This window comes from Heliconius melpomene, chromosome 3 (genome assembly GCF_056956725.1).
Source record: "Heliconius melpomene rosina isolate 202511_hmr_F chromosome 3, ASM5695672v1, whole genome shotgun sequence".
NCBI classification, from domain to species: Eukaryota; Metazoa; Arthropoda; class Insecta; order Lepidoptera; family Nymphalidae; genus Heliconius; species Heliconius melpomene.
Window position 1 is genome coordinate 7,629,820 of NC_140391.1, and position 24,712 is coordinate 7,654,531.

The following is a 24,712-nucleotide window of genomic DNA, read 5'->3' on the forward strand; positions in this document are numbered from 1 at the left end:
GATAATTTATATCGCCTTTAAAATATTGAAAATAAAAAACAAAAATCTAATAAATGAAATCAACGATACCAAAACTTTGCATCAATGGATACAGCTCAAATGCATTTGAAGATGACCTCAAGAGAATTATGGCTTTCTCCTTTCCATATATGGTAAGTTATATATATCTGTCCTTGTCACTATAATTTTTTACCACGTTCATCTTTAAGTGTAACAGTAGAGGATGCTGGGTAGCTTAACGAGAGGAGCGTATGTGATGGTATATATCTATATCTAGAAATATATCTATAGTATAGTAGTTGAATATACATGTAGTATCCACTTATGCGGATTTAAATATAGATAGACTTGTAACTGAAACTGAAAAATCCATGATGTTGAATTGACAACTTAATTAAAAGATTTTTTGTTGGTATTTGTGACTATGAATGTTAGATGATAAGCGATAAGGCATTGTACAACCAAATATGAATTAAATTTTCAATGTATATAAGAGACATTAGAAACGATAATTTATAGGAATAAAAAAATAAGTAAATACTCTTATACAGGTACATGTATCTCTACTTTTCTCAAATATTTAGGCATTATCTAAATTCACGACATAAAATCTGAAAAATGAATTACAATATTATTTTAAGTACCAAAACAGCATCAAAATTGTTCAATCGCCTAACTAGAACTTATTAGCGTCGCTTTTTCACATTAACTACAAGCAAGATTTGGACTCACTGCCATCTCAGTCCATCAAACAAACACACAGACATTATTTATGAATAATATTGTATATAAGTACTTATTTATATCAAAAATATATTACATAAACACCAAATCAACTCAGCCACTAGTTAATGTACTTATAATTGTACAATTATCAGATACCCTCGAAACGTCTATATACGTAGGTACCTATATATCTACCTACTTTAATCCCTGCAATTGCAGCTCTTACATAAACGCAATTATATAATCATTAACTGGAGATAATGGGTCTCGATTAATGACAATTTAATGATAACATCATTACACGTGCTTAAGTCTAAAGCCGACAAAGTGTGAAAATACAATCATTAGGGTGTAAAAAATGATATCAAGATATGTGTTAAAAGACTAGAATTACTTTGTCAAGTATTATATATCAATGTAAAGGTAGAGTTGAGGTTACTCAAGAAGTTTTCTACCCACGCTTTAACTGTTTTTTGTAGGTTACAGTTACGATAATTATGACTATTAAATTATTATTCTCATATTACTCTCACGTAATACATGTTAATTATTTTCACAGGAACTAGTCTATTTATCGTTGAAAATAAATAAAACACTTTAAATATTTATTTTAAAGATTTATTAATTAGTACCTAATTGAAATGGTAGGTACAGCATGTGACTGTAAGGACTATGGTTGTGAATTTGATTCCTGAACGAAATATTTTGAGTTCTCCGCTCTATCAAGGACTAAACGCGGCGTTAAGTTCCGCCACTCAACTCGTAATGCTTTCGAATTAGTGCGTAAAGCAGATAGCTTTCCAGGAGCCTACGTGCGAGTTGCTGAAAAAAAAATATACCTAAGGGTAATATGATAGTTTATTTTCAGAAATTCTTTACATACTCGTATCTATTTTTTTACAATTAGGTACATATAGAGATAGATACACACTAAAATAAAAAGAAAATATACACGAAAATTGAATAATATCTATCATATAGGTATTTAATTTTGAATATAATTATAAAAATAAGTTCATCAGTGCAATCACAAAAATACTGACCTTTTTTAATATATAAGAATTATTTTAAAAAAAAACACCGTCACTGTACTTAACCGCCGGTAGTCCAAAATAGCCGCCGTCGGAAATAGACCCCGTCCAAAGATGCCGCTACAATATCGTTATTTATAGTTTAGAATTTAGACATACTTATTTCTTTGTCATAATTAATTGAAAGTCATTTATAGGTGCGTTTGATTCGATACTGCACTTAGATATAGGTAGATTGGTAAAATAAGTATATTCTAAGTAAAAAAAAGTATTTTATTAAGTTATTACATAAAAATAATTATTATTTTGTCTTATATTTAAGGTTAATAAGTAAATAAAATTGGCACAGTAACAGTTCTTGTTATCATATTAGGCATACATAGAACATATACCTACCTATTTTTATTCTTCGACTGAAAGACGATAGATAAATAAATTAAATATGCGGTATTTAATGATTAAAATAGAATAAAAAATTACTATAGACATTAATGTTTTATTAATTAGTAGATTGTGAGGAATAATATTATAAAAAATAACTTTACACAGAAATATGTAGGTTTACTAATTACTTCGACGATCTTAAATATCAATTCTGTAAGTTTAATATATTTATTTACACTTAGGACGTTGAAGGTATTAAATAAAACGATCAGTTGTGGTTCAAATTTATTTATTAAAAAAGCTCATAAAAATGTTTAAATATGAATTACCATTAGGTGCTTACTTAGAATACAGGGAAGAGTATACCTAAACAAGAATCATAGCAATCGTAAAATATTTCTGAAATTCTTTCTTTTGCATAAACTTAATTTACAACTAAATAAATAAATAAGTACGTAAAATATTATATTACTTAAATTCATAAAAAAACTAAAGACAACATCTTAGGGAAAAATTTTAACTCGACAAATTCTGTTACTTATTGAATACATGAACAATTTTAATTATTTTGATATATTTGACAAAAAAACAATATTTCTTTTTAGTGTTAATATTATTAAAACGACATACCACACCATACATTAGTATAAACAATTACATTTTTTTAAAAATAATTTAGATTATACATATTCTTGAAATTAAACATAAAAATGACTTTTTCATACAAATTTAACCATAAAAACAAACAAATCTAAATTATTTTTCCTAGTACTCTGTTAGTACATTAGTGCTAAGCTTTCCTTTGTGAAGTGAAGGTCGGGCCACATCACGCAGTCGTGATTAAAGTCACGTTTATTTACTTATGTCACATCGTACTCCACTAATGTCTCACTTTCGAATCGTAGTACAGTGGTTTGCATATGCATTTATAATGATTGTTGATTTAAATATTGTTTTCATAATAATTTTAATGATTCGTATTAATATATTTGTTTGTTTATTTTATTAATTATAGTGCGGGAATAACGTTTGTAGCTTTTAACACCATTTTCTAAATAAATAAGTTAAATTATTTTTCACGCTGAAGGTATCTTCGAATCTAATCTTCCACAGAAGCTGGTGTCATCTATGCCGATGTCGACATGCTGAAGCTGAAGATTTTTCTTTATTTTATATAGAATGAACATGTTAAAGTAAAAAAGAAATGTAAAAACTTAAATAAATACATAGTGTTATGGCACTCCGTTCCTGTTTAAACTTTTAATACATACATATATGAGTATATTGTATGACCTATATGTACACCCATAAGTACATATACTTACCAATATAAAAATAATAAATAACTCATATTATATCATATTTTATATTATAAGTAAAACAAAACTGAAAATCTAAGAATATTTATGCAGTAATAGCAACAATATTGAAAATTTTCCTCTATAGTCAATTCAATATAGATTCCTGGTGGAACATTTAAATAGGTGGCTGTCGAGCGCTTTCCGTTTAATATCCGCTCTGATTCTCATTCTGTAGTCTCGCTTAGGTCTGGAGACTTATTAAGTGTTGTATCTTGTATGAAATACGTAGTGGAAATGTATTTACATTTTATAATTAGGTTTTTTTTATAGAATACATACATTTTCTACGTTCCTATCGAATAATAATAACCATATGAATATGACAGCTAATTAAAACTGAAAATTTATATTTTTTTAACTATCAGAAATTGATACAGGCAGAAAGAAGTTAATAGAATAAAAGGTATCTCCATTCTTACTCTACTCTCTACATTTTATACCGTAATTCCTTAATTTATACAAACAATTATACAAAGCTTAAGATATATAAACCTTACACATAATTATACAAAATAAATCAAACATTCTATCAATAAGGAATTTATACGTTTAAATAACTAATATTTCTATCGTATATAGCATCGTTGAAAGCAAGGCAGTTTCTAAGTTATGCGCCTTGCCCGCTGCGGCCAGCGTGTGGTAATTTAATAAAGATAATCCCGTGATAAGATATAATACACCTATCTTATGTGTTCTATGAGAATATTGTGCTTTAAAATGTGCTTGGATTTGTGTGTTGTCTTATTTATATGGGATTTTCTTTTTTTTTCAGCTTTACTGCTTAGGCAGAGAGAGCTTAGTGTTAAGACACTCCGTAGCTGTAGCAATTTCAGCGGGATTCCGAAGGTATTGGGTGTTGAGTGGCGGAATTAAAGCTGTGCTTCACCTGGACATCAGAGCGAGGAAATGAAAATATGAATTCAGATGTCAAATTTACTTTAAAATTTGAAGACATTGTAAAAAAAAAAATGAAATTTATAAATAATGAAAAAAAAATCTTCAGTCAGGAGGGTACAGAAGAAACCTAGTGTTAACACACTTTCAACCCAATTTTAATAGTATTATATACTTGTCGAGTGGCGGAACCTCTCAATTTCAATAACAGAGCAGAGAAAATGAAAACAAGTTATATAATAAAAAGTTATTGAAATAAATATTTTTATAATTACTCCGAAAAATACATATATTATTTTTAACTATGAAAAAAATATAAATAATTTGAACTAAATATACCAAACTAAAAATGTTCTCACTTATATTTATGTTTTTGATAAGCATATAGTTATAATATCCACTATAAATAAAGTTTCCAGGTTGGCGTAGTGGCGGTGCGTAGGAACTCGTGTTTCGAGACAAAGGGCCAGCCAGATGTATGATTAATGCAGACTTCCCGCTAAGCTACGAGTAACTGTGCGACTCTACTCATTTGGATTTATGTACTAATCTTAGTTTGGCTATGTCATAAGAAGTTGTAAAGTTATATATAAGAAATAAGAATGGACTGTAAGAAAGGAAAATCTATCATTAGTTTTGATTGACTTTTTTAATGAACATAAATTAACTTTAATTAATACGTATAGGTGGTACTTTAGTTCTATTTTGATTCTTATTAACTATTTTTTGCTTCATACTGTATCCTCCATATGGCACAGGTCCTGGAAATCTAGTGTTAAGAAGCCCCGTTTCTATTAAGACATTTCCGTTCCCACTTTCCGCTGAACTCTCGAGGCGTTGCGTGTTTAGTAGCAGAACTACGTTGAGTTCTGCTGCTCAACATGCTATGTCTGTCTGTCTTCACCAGAGCGAGGAAATGGAAATATTAAATATTTAATTTCTTTGAGTGGGAATCAAACCCACAACCAACTGGCTGGTACCTTGAAATAATTTAATAAAATTACCATTTGATCATTATCGCTTTAATAAACTAAGTTAAGTTTACATACATTTGGAAAAGTTACGGTTACATTTATTTACATACATAGATATCCTTCATTATAATTCAAATAAGCTAAACTAAATAAACAAAATTAATTCAAATTGTCGTCACACCGCTATCCACCTTAAATTACTTATTATGTATATGAATCTGGAATACCTTTCAATTTATGGATACCAGCATAAATTGACCTGCCGATACCCCTCGATATCTTTATTTTAGAATTACATAAGGATATTTCATCTATGTTTAGGAGATATCGTTAAACTGGTTTTTGGTATCAAAGTTCGAGGTGAGCGGGTCCATTGTCGCGCTATTGATTAATGTCGTAGTTTATCTACCGATACGTACAATGGCGTCTTACCCGAATACCTTAATGCGTTCCGCCTCTACATTTTATTTACTTATTTATTTATTTATATAATTCTTAATATTTTGTTGGTTTAATGAGGTTTTTTCTTTTACAGGTGCTGTGGCAGTCGACGGTTTGTTATCTGAAATAAAAAAATAAATATTAATATTTGTTGTTTTAATTTTAAATTAAATAGTAGATTTTCAAAATTAAAATAATTTTATTCGTATCTAATTTTTGTTAAGGTCCACCACATACGTAAAGAATATATATTATATAAGTTATCGTGTTCTCCATTTTCCGCCTCCTCCTTATTGTGAAGTGCCTTTTTCTCTACTTTCCGTAAAACCTACAATAGAAAGTACGAAAATTATAATACATTTATAGCCTTTGATATATGTATTACATAAATGTAAGTATATAATTTAAAAAAAAATCTGCTACGATAATATCTACATCTATAACAATAATCTAATTTAAACATCTAAGGCTACAGAACAAACGAACATAACCACGCGCACATCGTCCCATGCGTAGGCAGCCTAAATGTCACTCACAAAAGACAGATGACATTGCAGCCCAGTTTCATTCTATGCAAATGCTCTTTCCCATGTTTTGAGCACTGATATCTTCTATTGATTGATATGAATGTCTTATTGTCGCTATAGCGTGTGAGTTAACAATGAGTTCAAGATGAGATCTCGCTATTGAGAAGGGAATATCTACATGTGTAATATGTGTTGTATGGGTTTTTTCTTTACAATTAATGATTGATAGCTAGGTATATGTTAAAAATGGTTGATGTTAGTAGGTTCAATTCCAAGTGAAGGAGCACAGTAAGTAAATAATCTTTTTGTCTCCTTGTTATTGACAAAATGTTCGTACAAAATTAACATATAATTTCTAACTAAATTTACTTATATAATGAGGGATTATTTGGAAAATATAATTGAAATTCGTAGATAAGTTTTATCTACAATCAAGCTATTAATTCCATTCACACTCTACACGTATCTAAGGTGTCAACAAAGTTTTCATCGAGAAGGGAGAGCTCGCTGTTTAATGTCAGGTGCAGGGCGAAGCAGGATGCGTCTGCTAATAATAAAACAACAGTTTTTTTTTGTAAAACTGTAGCAGAACATAACTAAGAAATAATAATTTATATGTATATCTTTATATTAATAGAAACTTAAATATTTTTTATTTATAATAATATAGACGATCCCTCAGTTTGTCATTAAGATAAAAATCAGTAAGTGGACCTAGTCACCTAGTATGGAATCTTAAAACAGTAATAAAGTCTATGTTTAGTTCCTATTTCTGCTTACTGCCCGAGATGTATAAAACAAAAAAATATATAAATATCTTAAAGAAAATATTATATATGTGTATATAATATGTTTGTATTAACACATTCTATGTATTCCAAAATAAACTTATATATTTTCAATATAAAATACCAAGAAAGTGTCTCTTTATCTTTTGAGAATAACATTATCACATTTCTATTAAGTAATACATTTCTTTAGCAACCATATATTAATGGTGCTTTCAAAATTACATGTTCAGTATAAAGATGTCTCAAACCCATTAAGGTAAGTAGGTCCAAAAGAAACTAATGATTACGAGATAATGCGTAAGAAATGAACAGAGGAAGGAACGCTTTCTTACGTCCTCTCTGAAAAAGTGAAAAAAGGTTTCGTGATGGAGTAAAGGAAAAAGACCGAATTTCGTCTCGAGAGAGTAGCACTGCCAAGCCTGAATATTTACCGTAACCCAGAAGGCAACAAAACCTTAGAAATACAAACTGGTATCACCTCAAGACCGTCGTATGTAGAGTTTACTTTTCAATAAATAACAAATACCTCGTATTAGGTATTCTCCGTGTAAATAACAGCGACATACCCGCGACTAGTGGAAGAGAGAAAGAGAAATATAAAACGAACGAGATGAAAATATGGCATTTTGATTAATACGCAACGATTGCTCAGAGCGGGCTGTGTACCATTGCTAAGTAATGACCACTCCATAAAGACATGGTTAAGGTTAAAAGAAAATTACTTTATCAACGCCTTGTTTTAAATAAATATCCTGTTTCAGGAAATATTATTGTTGTTTCCAATACAAGAAATTAAGTTGTTCCGATCTTAAGGATTCGACCGCTTTATTGATAGCTACACACGTGATGTATCATTAAGTTCATTTATTTCTTAAACAGTTGATAAGGCGATGATTTTTTCGTTTGAATAATGATGTCATTATTAGACACGAATGGCTGTATAATTAAATTAAATGAATATGACCGGAGCAAGTTATTTAAATGTTGATAAATCTTCATTTAAGCGTATTGAAATATAGTGTTTTTGATATGGAATCTTAATCATAGAGGCGTGAGAAGTGTTTGCGAACCAAAATATTGCTAATTTATGCTTTAAAATGCAATAAATATAATATAAACATAAAAAAAACTTATTAATTGATCTGTTAAATATTGTTACTTAAAGATACATAACGGCCAAATGTTGTTGATTCAAGTTTTAATAGGTACCGATCTTTTCATATAAAAAGGGTTCAAAAATAAAAGCAAAAACAAGCGGTTATGTTAACCATGAGCTCCATTGGCTAAAAAGGGTTGAGCTGTCAAATTGTCTCTTGAACCAAAGAAATAAAAAATATCTAAAGATAATCTGTGACAGATCCGTCTTACTAAAAAAGCCGACGTTTGACATAGATAAATATGATTATTCAGGTATTTTTTGAACTTTAAATTTTCGATTTGTGTTTTAATTACTTAAATTCTCACAACGTATGTCTTTTGGTATGTTTTTTAAGGATTTTTTTCGTTTGATGAATCATTCGTATGATTAATATCTAGAAAAAATAGCAAATAAGTGTTTTAGGTAATGACGATCATTACCTGTAACGCTGGTTTTAATGGAAGCATTATTCTTTATTTTTTATGGTGTACCACTATGGCTAAAATGTTTCCTGATGGATGGTTGGGGGTTCAAATTTTAATTTCTTTTTTTCCTCACGAAAAATGTTGTGTAATCCATTTCTTTATAAAAGGTGTAAATTAGGTAACAGGATATCACAAAGTTCTTAACTTCAAAATTACCTGAAGGAGCTGAAGCCAGACTAAATTTAAATTATTATTGTTTATACAAATTTTTAATTGCAATTTTTATTTGTTTCACATACACCTGTAAGTTCGAAGACAGCAATAAAGGGTTTTGTCAGAAAATCAATTATATATAGCTAGGTGAGGTCAGCAGTTAGTCGAAATGGTCTCGCCATTACCGACTAATTCCTTGCCATTTGCCTGCGGCCGCGCGACGGCGACGGTCAACCATTGTTTGCTCAGTGCAACTGATGTGGTTTACATATGAACCGTAATACGAAACCAGATATGTATGGTCTGAATTGGTCAATTTTGATAGGAATACTTTGAGTTTATATCATTTCTTAAATTATAATACTATTTTGGGTAAATTGGAGGGTACTTAAATGTTCATGATTCTTATTTGGTTTCGGATTATTTGATATTTTGACTTTTTAGGTCTGTTTATGTATGCAATCAGCATAAATATAAGCTAAAAGTTTACTTTGTAACCAAGTCCTACACACAACTCCCAAAGAGGGAAAAATATGTGGAAAATATTGTACTAATTCGCTTATTTTTCGTTAATAATCAATAATCTAGTAGATACGTAGGAAACAAAACGCAACCAATAATAATATTATCAAAGTAAAACTATATATGTAATATCCAAACTAAGTTTCAAGTTCACAATCCAACTAGAACTAAGAAAACATTGTTATATGTCACTTGTCACCTCCCCAAAGAAAGTAAAAACAAAAGTAAAGAAGGGCATGTACTGGCAGCTCTCACCACCATCAATCACCACCAATATTTGCCATCGCCAGTAATCTGTGCCCAAACTTCCCAAGAGGGACGTTGGCCTGCATGGGACAAGAATCAACTCTCACGAAAATTATATTGATATTCAATATACAATAAATGGCCGCTGTCAAAAACTTGCTGTACGCTCCTACGGTCATCCCTAAGCTATCTGTGTCATTGGAAACGCAGCAGCTATTCCTTTTCTCCGCTTAACAATCATCGAGAAGAAAAGAGATAACCGTGTATAGTGGGTTTAGCGCGCCTTTGTCACAAGGACCGAACTAATTTTTCATCATACGGCCCGCGACAGTTACAAATGCGCCCGAACTGTCTCCTTCTTTAATAATACTTTTTATTTTTTTTCAAGGGTAGTTCGCCCTCCGACAAATGAAGATTTTCATTCGCGGGGAAAAATTGGAAGAAGCTTTAAATGTTATTTGTTTGTGAAGCTCTTTAATGCTGTTCTAATTAAACATTACAGTTGAGAATAAGAAAAAAATATTTGCATTAAAAAAGGCTTTCTAAAGAATTCTCACAATAAAATTATAATTAAAGTGCCTATACAATAGGAATAGCTACTTGATGTATATTTATGTGAATTTTAATTGTAAAAGTAAACTAAATAAATATAAAATAATACTTTATTTAAATGTTATGTTTAAAAGATAATTAAATATAAAATATAATTAAAGTTTAATTTTTTACTATTTTATTATTTTTTATACAAGCTTGTAAAACGCGACTGGTTGTGAGTTCGATTCTCACTCTAGGAAAATAATTATTTTATATTTTCGTTTGTTCACGCAAACACGCAATACCTTTAGAATTCAGTGGAAAATGGGAATCAACGTATCTTAATGCTTCTAAAAGATACTATAAGTTATTGTAGAAGTTAGTTATTGTTACCATTTTTTTAATAAATTAAAATAAATATATTCCACTATTAGGTAATATCTAATACATTTTAGACAGAATATTTTTAATATATAGTCAAAACACCCTTCGCATTATAATTCGGCACCCCAGATCAGCTCCGCACCGATCAATCTCTGACGAATCTGTCATGTTCGGTTTATGAGAAAAATTGTTAGGACGCTCCCACCCGGCCCCCTCTATGGTAAACAGTTGGGTTAGTTTATATAGCGTTCATATTAGATTTATTGATAAATCATTTATGAATACTGTATATTCTTTCTTTTTTTTTTGAGAAATTTCGCTAAGCATTTTTTTTATTAGTGTATTTTTTTGTTATATCTTTAGGTAATTAAGATAATTGAAATAGAAATGGAATGTCTAATTGTACGTTTTTCTTTAAAATGTTACGTTATGCCATTAAAATCTATAGAATGAATTCAGTTTAAATTGAGTACTTATTTAATGAATACAGTGTAAATACAATAAGATAAATGTAATAAATTTAAAGTACATGATTAAAATGTTAACCTGTATATACCTACCTGTCTTCAAAATTAAAAACGAAAAATTCTAGTCTTAGAAATACGTTTAGTAAAATAATAAAGATTTATGTTACTTTTATTATATTTTTGTACGTATGCACCTCTAGGTAACTAGGTATTCATTATTTATATGCCCCATACAATTTGATTGAAAATAAAAAACAATAGAAAAAATTCTAAGTTTATTTCAGGAAAATGCTTTCCTCAACATCATTTGTCCTAAGCATTGGAGAGTAAATGCGACGCGGCGGTTCCCACGAACCTTCCAAGACAAACGTACCAAATACAAACAATCTGAAAACTGTATTACCCCTGAAACCTACCTTATTGCCGCTCTTGAAAAACTACTTTACGGTCTACTGTAGAATTATATACGCACCTTCTAAGTTGGTTAAGCTATAGGTATTTCGAGGTTGAGCTAATGAACTGCAAAAAATATTTGCCGATTCGGTTTTCGCTTTTTGCAACTGATAAATGTTCTCAGTATTTGGTAAGTGAGTTTTCTTTACTTTTACTGAATGAAAATATCTAATTTAGTAATAAGGACTAGCAGGAACGCATCGATGGTTATTTGGAAATTTTATTTGTTGCTTATAAAAACTTGTATTGTATTTTATTTAAATTTTATTTAATTTACTAGTCGTCGCCAACAACTTTGTTTGCGCTTTCAGACTTAAAATGACGTAAAAAAAACATTCAGGTGTAAAATAGAAATTTCCTTTCCCTTAGTGCATCGCCGCCACACCTAGACTCCGTAGCCTAGGGGAGAGCGGGGCCAAAAGTTCCGATTTTTTTTTAACCTCAAATATTGCTACGAATACTTGATTTCAGTATTTATACAATATAATCAAAATCAACTTACATATCTAGACTTGCAATTAAAACAGTAATTTGGGGTATTCTTTGTAAGACTTTTTTGTTATGAATTTTTTTATGACTGAAGTCGGAAAGTAACAACTTACCCCGAGTTGGGGCAAGTTGTTAACAGACCGGGGTAAATTGTTTCCATATTTTTTAAAGCTATTATTTGCAAAATAAAAAACAATAAATAATCGAACAAAGCCTGTTTATTTAAGGAATAACCAACAGTATCATTAATAATCACCAGACGCAAAAGCAAATCTTTTTTAACCGACTTCTGTAAGAAAAGGAGATTATCAATTCGGCTGTTTCTTTTTTTTATGTATGTTACTTCATAACTTTAGATTAGGTGAACCGATTTTGATGATTTTTTTTTTATTTGAAAGGTAGTGCTTCCCATGTGGGAACAAATTTTTATTTGGTCTATTTTTGACAATGGTGTCTATGAGAAAATCACATAAGTATTAAATTTGTATTGGTACGTGTGCGACAAAATGACGAATGACTCAATATCATGCCAACCGATTCTAATGATTCTTTTCTTATTTGAAAGGATACACTTCAAGGATAGTTTGATGAAAGTTTGGTTAGGTTCTGATTATAAAATCCGGTCAAAATTAAGAAAATTTGTTTTTATTTTGGTAAATATTAATTATACTAGTAAGAGGTAAGATTCCCCATCGTTGCATTTCTTTTCAACCAACCTCATAAAAGAAGTTTTCATTTTCAACCGACTTCAACAAAGGGAGAGGTTCCCAATTGGCCCGAATATTTTTTATGTATTTTCTTGTTAATATACCAAAATGTTAGTTTCCACAAAAATAATACCTAATTGAGTCAAGTTTTACATATCACAACAGATGCCACTCGTTACCAACCACTACCACCACAACCAACACTCGTTTAAGAAATATCCTTTTAAGGTTACTTATCACTTAAAATCGTAAAAAGAATTAATTTTGAACGAAAAAAACCGAACCGAAAAACAACGGAACTAAAAAGTAAAAGATAATTTTACATAAAATAAAACTTATTTTGATTTTGTTAAACCAAAATAATAAACAAAAATTTTATACCTTTAGGTTTTCGCACTTAATATGTATATGTAACTCTTTGGTAACAGTTTTTATCTTATTCCTGCAATCTTTGAAAACTACATCCGCTGCTTTTTGCATCAACTCATATGACACATAACCTCGAGTTGATTTCCGAGCATAAGTCCGCATGTTACTAAATTACATTATTTTTTAGTATGAAAAATTACAATATTTACATCCCATTATTGGTACAAATGAATTGGCGAAAGTTTTTCGTCACAACAACAGGTCACAACATGCCCCAAAAAAAGGGAACATCTAGCCCCAAAAACACGTGTTGAAAAAAAATTAAATATAAATAAGATATAGAAAACATAAATAATTTACAAATAGTGTTCCGAAATAGTAGGTAATATAATGTAAAAAAAACACTAACATACTCGAGGCTAATCGTTAAAATTTGTGAGATAGACCAAAAATATGAAATGCAAAAATATTTACAATCGTGTACTAACGACACCCGTGTGCTATTCCATTGGTTTCGGGTGCCACTGGATTGTTCAATATGCTGGCCATGGGTGCGCTATCACATTGCATTTCACTATATGTTTACTAAATATTCCTATCACTTTTCTCCGCGAAATTATTTCCATCGGAACAACTTACCTCGGTAACTTTTAGCCCCGCTCTCCCCTACTCCTGTCTTCTCATTTCAATAATTTCGTCTATAGCTTGTCTGTCAGTCACTCAGTAGCAGCTAGTATAAAAATATTGCCTAAATTATATTATTACAAATTACGTACGTTATACGTACGCAAAAAAAGATCATAAATAATTATTAACAATACCTATATACCTATTACGAATATATAATAATAAAATATTTTACCCATAGATATGTAAACATAACTGGTTTTACGTAACGTAACCTAAGTAACATGTTTACTCTTTATATCTCTTGAAAGGCATTAGGAGTGGGCGAGTAGGGCAAATGGCGGTAGATATTGAAATTCAAATGGCCGCCTGTGATTTAGTATTCATTTGACGTGATGGAGGCTTTGCCCCGGTTTAGGTTTCGCCAGGCGTCGTCTTCTCGTACATCATAGCGTGCTTCGCTTCAGATCAAGAGGCGTTGGGTTTACTGGGAGAAGGGTATTTAAGTTATTTTTAGGTGTGAAAATATAATTATGAAATTTATGTATGCTTTTGATTGAGATTTAGATTTTCAATAACGGTGATTCGTCCGTTCATTCTTTTAATTTTCTTAAAATTTTGTAAATTATAGCTGTAAAACTTAGATACTTTTTAACATATTGTATATATGCTTTACATTTCAATAAGTTAAAAGTCACATATAAAAAAATGAAATCGGATTAAGAAAATACTATTATAAGCAGTATATATTTTTTAGAGACTTGCTGCTCACAGCTAGCTTAGCTATATACATATACAATTATACATATTAAAACAAAAAAAGCTAATAAAAAAGCTATATAAGAAACTTAGTGTGTCCCTAACTCAAACGGGTTGACGGCAGCGTAATCCCAAAAGATTCCCACTTTGAGCGCGCATCGAGTCGCGTCGGGGACGCGGGGGGTGCGGCGCTACACATTCTAAATAATAAACAGCCACCTATAGGCTCTGCGATCTGGACATTATCCTCAAACCTAATCTAGCTCTTGAATAAGTAAAGAGGTTGATATCAAGAAATATTAGACATGTCTGATATTTAGACATTTATAGAAAATATTATGTACGGGTATTTAGATTAAAAAATATTTTGATGGTAGATATCTATTAGTAGGTATATCTATGAGGTAATTGATCATGTATACTGGCCTCACGCTATATCCCGCGCATAGCAGAGAGCGGAGGGAATCTGGCATCTTACTATTAAAACACTTCGTTACCATTAAGGCACTTCCTTTCCCCACTTTATAGCGAATTTTAGAGACTCAACGCTGTGTTTGCCTTGTTGCCAGAGCGAGGAAATAAAAATAATAAAAAAATAATTTCTCCGAGTGAAAATCGAATCTACAACCTGTCGTGATTACACACACTTGTGCCTCTGCGCCAGGACTGGCTTCTACATTTTTAATGATACTTTACTGATTTAAAAGCACTGGACTGAAATCTTCAATTATTATTTAACAATTTCATAAATATAAGATTCTACATCTCTTGACTTTTTAGAAGTGATTCGTTAAAAGTTAAACATTAGTCCACAAAAAGTCACATCTATCAACATCGGTGTCTAGAGACCTGTTTGCCAGCACTAAGTTCAGTCCATAACAAATGATCGAAGAAAGAAACTGCATATCCAATGTTGACCTTAGAATGCTATCATTTTCAAAACACTACGACTAAATCATTAAATTTACTATACACTGCTGCTATTATACAAAATATTTAACAACTTATATAATCCAGACTAGCAATGGAAGCTAAAGTAACATATAAGATGGTGTTCCACAGAAGTGACTCTCCAAGCTCTAGTGCAGTGACCTGATGCATTCGCGTTGCGCCATTGGGCTCTCGATTGATGTCCACAGGACTGGCGACGTATTGCAATCGTTATGCACCTAATGTCAATGCGACTCGCCACTGTTCTATAGTGCTTCGAAGGAGGTATTTCTGTGTCTCTGGTGCTACTGAAAAAACTGCTAGCTCCATTTGCTAGTGTTTGGAGAATTTATTGGCTTTGGATGGGTTTTTGTATGTAGATACAGACTTTTGGGTTTGTTTTCGTATTGTTTTGGTTATATTATGAAATCTATTTATGATTATATTTGTTTTAATTAAAATATAATTATAGAAAATATGCATATAAAATTTTAAAAACATATCTAACCGTTTTGTTTGTTGATATTATTAAAAATCTAAATTATAAAAATTGGAGCCTATAATGTTATTCTGATCTATATTAATGTAAAATTTAATCTAAATAAGTATAGTAGTTTTTGCATAAAAGTATAAGAAACCGTCCATCCTTATGAAACAACTTTCACGTCATAGTTAAGTTAGACATAACTTTACTATCAATACCAGTTCAGTATACAATATAAAAAGAACAGAATATATTATAAAAACTAAAAATTCCTCGGTCAAATTAGGTAGAGTGATTTATCACTGTCTATTTTACCTATTTATTTATCGAGAAGTTCAATCCTTTTACTAACTGATTTCGGAGCACTATGTAGGTTCAAGCGTGGTTCAGTCATAAATCTGGCTCTGCGGCTCGGTCGCGTGGAAACTTTTTGAATTATTAGTTTTAATTTCCGCCTAAGATCTGCCGCCGTATCTGTCAGCTGTAGGTAGTATACCCACATCGAAAGTAGAGACGTAGCTTTATAGAGTACATTTGTATATTTAATGAAGTTTATTTGTGAATTTTAAGTTAAGATTTTCTTGATGAGTATAGACGCATTTTAGAAGGGTGTAAAAAACAAGGGTATATAAACCTATTTCTGCTGTATGTATATAATCAAACTAGTCTAGTTTTAAGTAACATTTAAATTTATTAATTTTAATAAAAGGTAGAATAATAGGTAAAATTTTAATAATAAAAAAACTTTGTCCTAATTATTTTATACAAAACTCCTAGCTTATTGTCTTTGTACGTAATGGCGATAACGATATTTAAAAAAAAACACTAAAATCTTTTAATAAACCGCATCAAAATCCTTAAAGCATAGTATTATAAATCTCCAAAATTAGATACCAAACAGCCAGAAATCTTAGCACTTCTTAAAATTAATCATACCGTAGTACCTCAATGCTCATTTACGAAAAGCGGTATCGCCACCGGGCGATTGGTGGTTGTTGACTTTATTACCAGAAACGATCGACTTCGAGATACGTGCGCAAATAAGAGGAACCAGTTAATATTTAAAATAAGGCTTTAAATTGGTTTAAGATTGTAGAGTCGAGTCGTCGGTTTTTAAGTGAGAAATTTGCAAATATATTGACTGACTGTTATTAATACTTCCGCTGCCGGCGCCATATGCTGTTGATGGATATGAATATCAAAATTTTATTTTTGATCTTTCTTTATAAAAATATCTTAGTTATTAATAGAATTTGTGTAAATTCTTTGAGCTTAAGTAAAATAACATATCAGTGCATATTTGCTTAAAATATTTTTATATAAACGCACAAAAATTGAAGGAACGAAATAAAGGAAGTTTTCAAAGTCCTACATAATATCTATTATGAATAAATATTTAAAAGTAATAAAAACATAAAGTCAACAGTCGATTAATAAATTAGTTTAGCGGTAACGCCACGTTTTCATCGTTCCCCTTTCACGTGTGTTTCCACATTTTTCACGACATAAATCATGTTTTTTCAGCTACCTTTTTCCGACCTTTCGGTTTGTTCGAGAGTACTGTCTTTTTTTCGGACCTAGAAGTTTCAGTTATTTTATTTTATACTGAATATTATATAGACTGATTAATGGCCCTCTATGGAATATACTGGGTGTGGTGATACCTAAGTATATTTATTTGCTAATATTTATTGTTTTCAAACTATTTTTTGAGCTATTACTAATTAAAATATTTAAATATTAACTTAACAACTTCTATAAAAATATACCATATAAACGAAAAAAAATACACCAAAGCAATCATAACTAATGGGCACCGACCAGCGTTGGATCTGAACACCTCAGGCTGGTGTATATATATTTTAATTAAGCTACCTCATCGAGAATCATTTAATTTAATTGCCAAATCATTAACTTACGTACAAAACATTAGCGGACTAGAGCAACCGAATTAATAAAAACTCGACTCAAACAAATCAAAGACGTTTCACGATCCAGTCCTTATAATATAACTAGTGGACCCGGACGGTCTACGCCTGCTTGAACTATAAGAATATTGATTAAATATTATATAATATATTTATTTTTATAAGGATGAATATCAAAATATAAATTCATTTTGGGTGACGTTTTCTTAAAACAACAAAGAAACTTTGCAAACCGTTGCTTAGCAACGACGGTTGTTATTAACATGGCAGAATAAATTGCATGTCAAATTAGAAAGTATTTTAATTTATTAGTATATATGTGTAATGTAATGTTATGTTAGCCTATAGCACTTCTGAAGAATGCAACTTTCATACAAAACAAAAACAAAGTAAATCGGACCAGTAGATCCAGAGATCTTAGCGTTGAAACAAACAAACAAACAAACAAACTCTTCCGCTTTATTATATTAGTATAGATATATGGAAAAAATTTGCAGACAGTATATTAATACTTGGCTATAAATTCAAAGCGTGGCTTAAAATTAAGACAACAAGCCTCTTTAATCTACAATAAATGGTGGTCGTCGCACCGAGACCGGTTCCGGAGATGGAGGCGTAAAAGGAAAAAGAATAATCCGGTACGGAGCGGGTCCAAAATATGATAGGCATCCATAATACAACATGGCCGCTAAGCTCCTATACCTCGCTCTGTCCCCCGCGCGGACCCTGTATAAGCCTATTACACTTTATTAGGCTGACCACATGTGAAGTGTTCCGCTAAGCCTAACCTTGATATCATACTCTCGGTGATACAGCGTGTTCTATGAACAAGATTTTTTTTTATCTTAATTATTTTTAAATATTAGTCCTTGTATTTTTTTTAATATGAAGTTGCTCCTCAATTTGTATGAAACTAAGGATTATGTAGTGAGATCATGAATAATATAAATGAGGGTTATTTTAGAATGTTATGTAATACTAAATAATAAAAGCATTTATTTTAAATTGCCGAAATCTTTTAATTTTTAAACGAATATTTGCGAATATACTATATTGAACACTTATATTAAACTTTAACAACTTTGCACAGCCTGTACACACAAGGTAATCCCTCCTTTGCGTCCAGCCAGCCAACCGTTGGCCACGGCACAGCATTCCACGTTATCACGAGCACCTAACAAATAAAACCAACGGATCCAATACTACCTGGTCACAAATCTCAAAAACTGTAACCTACCTTCATGACATCTTCCAATACCGATACATAGATTTATGTCTTCTGTATTATTTTTCGGAACACTCTTTTTTATGATTCTATATATAGACACTGATTTGAATATAGCACCCATTTATTTAATTAAAATCAATATCTATTATTATATTAAAATAACAAATTTGGAACTTGCGTATAAAACTAACTTACGACCAAAAAGTTGAAGATATACTGAACAACTAAGTAAGCGGAAAGTGAAAACGAAACTGGACCTATTGTTATTTGCGAATAATATTCAAATAGCAAAACTGCAGGTGGCCAATTCTTCTATGTAATTGTAATTCGATTCATTTTTATTACTTTTAAGATACTTAAGAACTACGGTGGTCACTTTCTTTTGCATTCTTGCGAATTTTGTCACACCTTAGAATTTCTTTTTGCAAAAAAATCGCATTCAGTATTTTGTTTTCGTGCCTGTGGCCAGTGAACCCTTAAAGTGGTTGTAAATCTGTAAACACTTTCTTTTACATTTACCTTCAAAGGGTGGACAAAAGAAAGTACCTGTTACAATTTTGCACACTAAGCAATAAATATTACCTACGTCTCCTAAACTCACTAGACAAGACAAGAAGAATAGGTAAGAATAAAGAATTTCTTATCTAAAATATTTTATTTAAATTAATTACCCTTTTTCGTCAATCTACATTTATTTGATTTTATAAATCTTGTATTTATTTATATTGATATATTAAGTAGTATCAGAGGCAATAATCAATTCAAATGTCAATTAAATTAAAGTGTGATAAGTTAATTGATTATTTTAATGGCAGGAATTAATAGATTTTTAAAACACCTATTGCCGAACTAATTATTAATTTAATATAATTTAATACAATTTTCTGTATATTGCTTTGTTTACAGACGATAATAAATACCTAGGTAAGTTTAGTTTTACCTAATAGTAGGAGTATTTAACAGGTAAAAATTTATCAATTATATTAATAGATATTAATTAAATTTAATGCAGGATAAATACCAATGTTAGTAACAATTAAATTGTACCATTGATATTATATGGAGTAACTGTTGATATTCTTCCCGGCTCTTCTCAGGATGACTGTTTTCGAGCCGGTGGTATCTTTGTATGTTCCTTCGACGAATCAAAAGTGCTTGTAAAAGTGAATTTAACCAAAGATTATTTTGAATTTGAATATCTTAATTATTTAAATTTAACCATTTTATTCCATAGTTTCAGTGATTAGATTATATAAATAAAATGATAATATAAAAGATATATATACCTAATACATTTTATTTAAATAAGTAATCAATCTAGTTGATAAGGTTTAATACAGAAAATATATTCCATCTTATATAAAATGTTTTTAACGATACCTATTTAAAATTTGATAGTTAATTAAATAAACGCAAATATTTTTTCTTGTGAATTTTTATTTATTTTAAATTATATTAATTAATCACGTTATTTTTACTTTTAGCACTATTTTTTTATAATTAACAAATATTAATTAACTGCCAATAAAAAAGTTTATGATTCGGTGAATATTAAATGAAAACTAAATAATATAAATCAGCTTCACGCTGTATCCCGCGCAGAGCTGGGTAGGCAAAGAACTTAGTGTTAAAACACTCCGTTCCCCACTTACCGCCGAATTTTGGAGGTTATGTGTGTTGAATGGCGTTAAATGAAAGCTTTTATCTTAACCTTTAAAAAAATATAAAAATAGATTCTACTAATATCGTAATATATAAGATATTATAAAAATCTGTATCACAGATGTTTATTTATTTATTGATTCATAAGTGTCAAAAAAAACCAAACGCTTAAAATAATATACACGACTATATATAGTAACTGTGCGTGCTTCCGCTATTGACTTATATAAATAAACCTATGGGTTTTTACAGTATCACCACTAAATAATGAATATGTTTATAAGTTTATAAAGGAATAAATCATTTATATTTAGTAATTTCTTCAGTAAAGATAATTTATATTATAATATTTGTATAATTCAAATATAATATACTAGCGGTCGCGCGCAGCTTCGCCTGCTCATTTGCACCCTTAGGAGTGAATTCTAATAAACCATAAAACACGTGTTCAATGAAATATTTTTAAGTCTCAATTTCAAATTTTATAATCATTCATCATCAGTGGCGATTTAAAGATTTTTCCATACAAACTTTCAACCCCTTATTTACACCCCTAGGGGATAAATTAAAATAAACCACGAAACATATGCTCCATGATATATTTTTAAGAGTCTAAGTTTCAAATTTTATCAAAATCGTTCGCGATTTAAAATTTTTTCTATAAGAACTTTTGAAAGTTGACAATATTCTTAAGCGGACAAGGCCTCGTAATTTATACCTCTTCTAAAATTACCATATAAAAACCAATAAAAACCGTTATAACACATGTGTTCCTACATTGACCTACTATGAGGGCAACAAGAACAAAGCGACTAATTCTATTGAAACACCATTATCTAATAACAGGGTGGACTATCCATCACGCGTCGAACCACGTCTCCTCTTTACTTCTATATCCATTAATCAGCATCTATAAACGTATCGTCGACACTTGTGTGTCGAATTTTATACTTTTTTCCCTGTTTTAGCTATATGTATGCGATATCAGTTGTTAATTTAAATATTTTTTTCCTAAATTTTCTCATATTATTAACTTTACCAGTAAGCCAAAGATAATTTTCTGTCAACCTTTCGCTATAAGGTAATCTCTTTTCTAATTATATCTAACTAGCGTTTAGACGCAGCTTTGGCCCCGTGGTCAAATGGATGTAACTAGAAGTTGTGTATTCTAAGTGCCCTGTAACCCTAATTATTTTTTAAAGCTCAGGAAAACATTTTTTTCAATTCAAACCCGTACTTTCTTAGAGCAGTGGGATCAACAAACCACGCTTCTGCTTACAGATAATTTCAACATTTAACATTTAAATTTCTAAACCTATATAACCACATACGTAAAAATATACTTAAAATATTTCTTATAACCAGTAATAGCTAAACAAACAAACGCTACTAAACTACCAAAAATCTATCCCAGGAAGTTAGATTAGGATCTCCCATGATATCATGACGTGGAATTCCAACGAATAAGAGGGGCCCATGCGGGCGCTGCCAAGTGCCAGCTATCTAGTTCTACAACGAGCAACTATGCATACCGATTGCATGTATTCGTATCTACTATAGTCGTAGAATAAAAGCGTTCTCGTGTCGACACCTATTTGTATCTATCGATCGGGTTTACCTGTAGTATGTGAGTAAATATTATTTAGTTTTTGATTATAAGTAATATTGTATTTATAATTTTATGTTATAACTTAACTACTTACTACTACTAACTATTTTAATTTTTTCGCCCTGGTAAAGTTGCCATGGCGCAATTCCTCCGGAATTCGGCATTCTTAACACTAGGTTCCCTCTGCCTACCTTGCTATGTGCGGGATACAGCGTAGAGCTGATTTAAATTTTTTTACCAATATTTTACCCAAATTTAATATAGTTCTATTATATTATATAATTACTCAGATATATAAATATATTACATAGTAAAATTATATTTACTCAGGCATTAATCTTTTAGCTCAAATTAATTAATTTACAAAGTAGCAAACAAGTGGCCTTTTCAAAGTAATGAAACTTTGAAACTTTAGAAGGATTTCTTTTTAAAGCAAGTTTAATTTTGCTTCTACGGTGACATCCTTGACCGATCGGGAAACCGTAAGTCGTTGGATACTTTTAATTGCTAACTTAAGTACTCCGAGAAAAAAGGGAGATTAATCGATTGCATTCCTTCCTATAATAAGTTACTGTGGAAAATGTAATTATTGTAAGTTAATTTTGCAATAAATAAATAAAAGAAAAAAAGTATAAAACTAAATTAGTTTTGTAAATGGATAAGTTTTTATATGTTTAAATTAAGTTATTCTATATTTGACGTATAGATACTAATTAGTATCTATATTAGTATGTCTAATTTAATTTATGTATATAAAATAAATAAGGTAGTGTTATGTTATTTTTAAATTTTGTTAACTAGCTCATGATGTTTAAGAAAGTAAACAATATGTAAGGTAGTATAGTAAGGCAGAGGGAATCTAGTGTCTCTCTCTGTCCTCTTTTTACCACTTTATATTATAAACAAAAATATAAATTTAAATAAATATTTCATTTTCTCGAGTAGGGATCGAGCTCACAACCTGCACACACTGTACCTCTGCGCCACGAAAACCTCTTTAAATATAAACAACCTTAATAAGGTAGGAAGCTCATCGGATTAAAATTTACAAATAAACTATACTATAATATCACAATCAAAAACCTATAAAGAGGCAGTCGAAACAACATTTCCAACTCGGTTCTTATAATCGAAGTGGGCGTAGATCGCATGCAATAATTGCGTGCAAATTATAGATTAATGATGCCGATAGTTTAGTGTGGCATTATTCATCACAATTACTATTAATTAATATGAGGCTACCTAAAAATGTTTATTTTCTCTTTAAGTTGGCAATGTTGAAATTTAGATTCTAATAATTAAATTTTGGTTTAAATTTTTTCACAATATGATATACAATAAAAACTAAAATTAAGGACAAATACAAATAGGTCATAAATTTATTTGAGCGAAATACTCTGATAGTAATTTCGATTATTTCGTGGCAATATTGTAAAATCACTCGATATTAACGATTTACATCGAACGAATTAACATCCGAAACAACATATTCCGACATTTTATATACAAATATAATTAAATTTTATCATATTTCTTAAAAAATAAAGAAATAATTTAATATAATATTACTTAACATCGACTTTCACTCTACAATTAACCTTTAAACTACATATATCGATTTCCATTCGAGATACATTTTGATATAAAACATCGTTGTAGGCGGTGAATTCCGTTCCGTTGCCGGTTGAGCAGGCTGATTTCTTAAATAATGTCGGTTTGTGTAGGTAGGGCATAGCAGCTGTACGCTGCTGCAATCAGTCTTATTCCGCGTGGACGGCCCCGATTAGTCAACGCCCGCTGCAGAGACAACCTCCCCTAACCTCCTCACAATATCGATTATTCGCAATCGATTTGGTTTATAATATGATATATTGTTTCTTAAAAAGCTTATACGTTATTATAGTATAAATATGTTTTATTTATGTATTATAAGTTAACTTTGTTCTTAGAAAATTTGGAATATTTTCATAGGATTATTAATCTCTGTTCTTTTCAAATATCTTACTGTTCTCTGATATATAGTGAAATAAGACAACGCCATTATCATATATACAAAGATAGTTATTTCTTTTATTTTGTCTAAGCACGTGTTGACAAAGTGGATTTTTAATCCTCTTTAACGGCATACGACATATTTTTGCAATTGTGCGATTATTTTCAAAATTACGAAAAGTAATATATACAAACATTAAATCCAATAATTCATATTATTCATTTATATAAATTTTAAAAAACTTAAGCTGCCACCAGACGTGTACAAATGGTCTAGGTCGTGAACTCGCCATAAACATAAAATTAATAACTCCCACTAAGGTTAAAAAAAAAAATACAGAGAGTCGATAAAACTCTCCACCACGATGACATCTTTGGGTTAATGCATACACATGTAATTTTTATACCGTAAAAGCG

General features: G+C 30.3%; 1 long non-coding RNA gene across 1 annotated transcript in view; it reads right to left on the minus strand.

The window, feature by feature from the left end:
- Positions 1-5,401: 5,401 nt before the first annotated feature.
- The window catches only part of LOC146540010 (uncharacterized), a 35,947-nt gene continuing 16,636 nt past the window's right edge, over positions 5,402-24,712 (minus strand). Inside the window, exon 3 of the long non-coding RNA XR_014879485.1 lies at positions 5,402-5,932. This is a non-coding gene — a long non-coding RNA (uncharacterized LOC146540010). The remainder of the gene's footprint in view (positions 5,933-24,712) is intronic.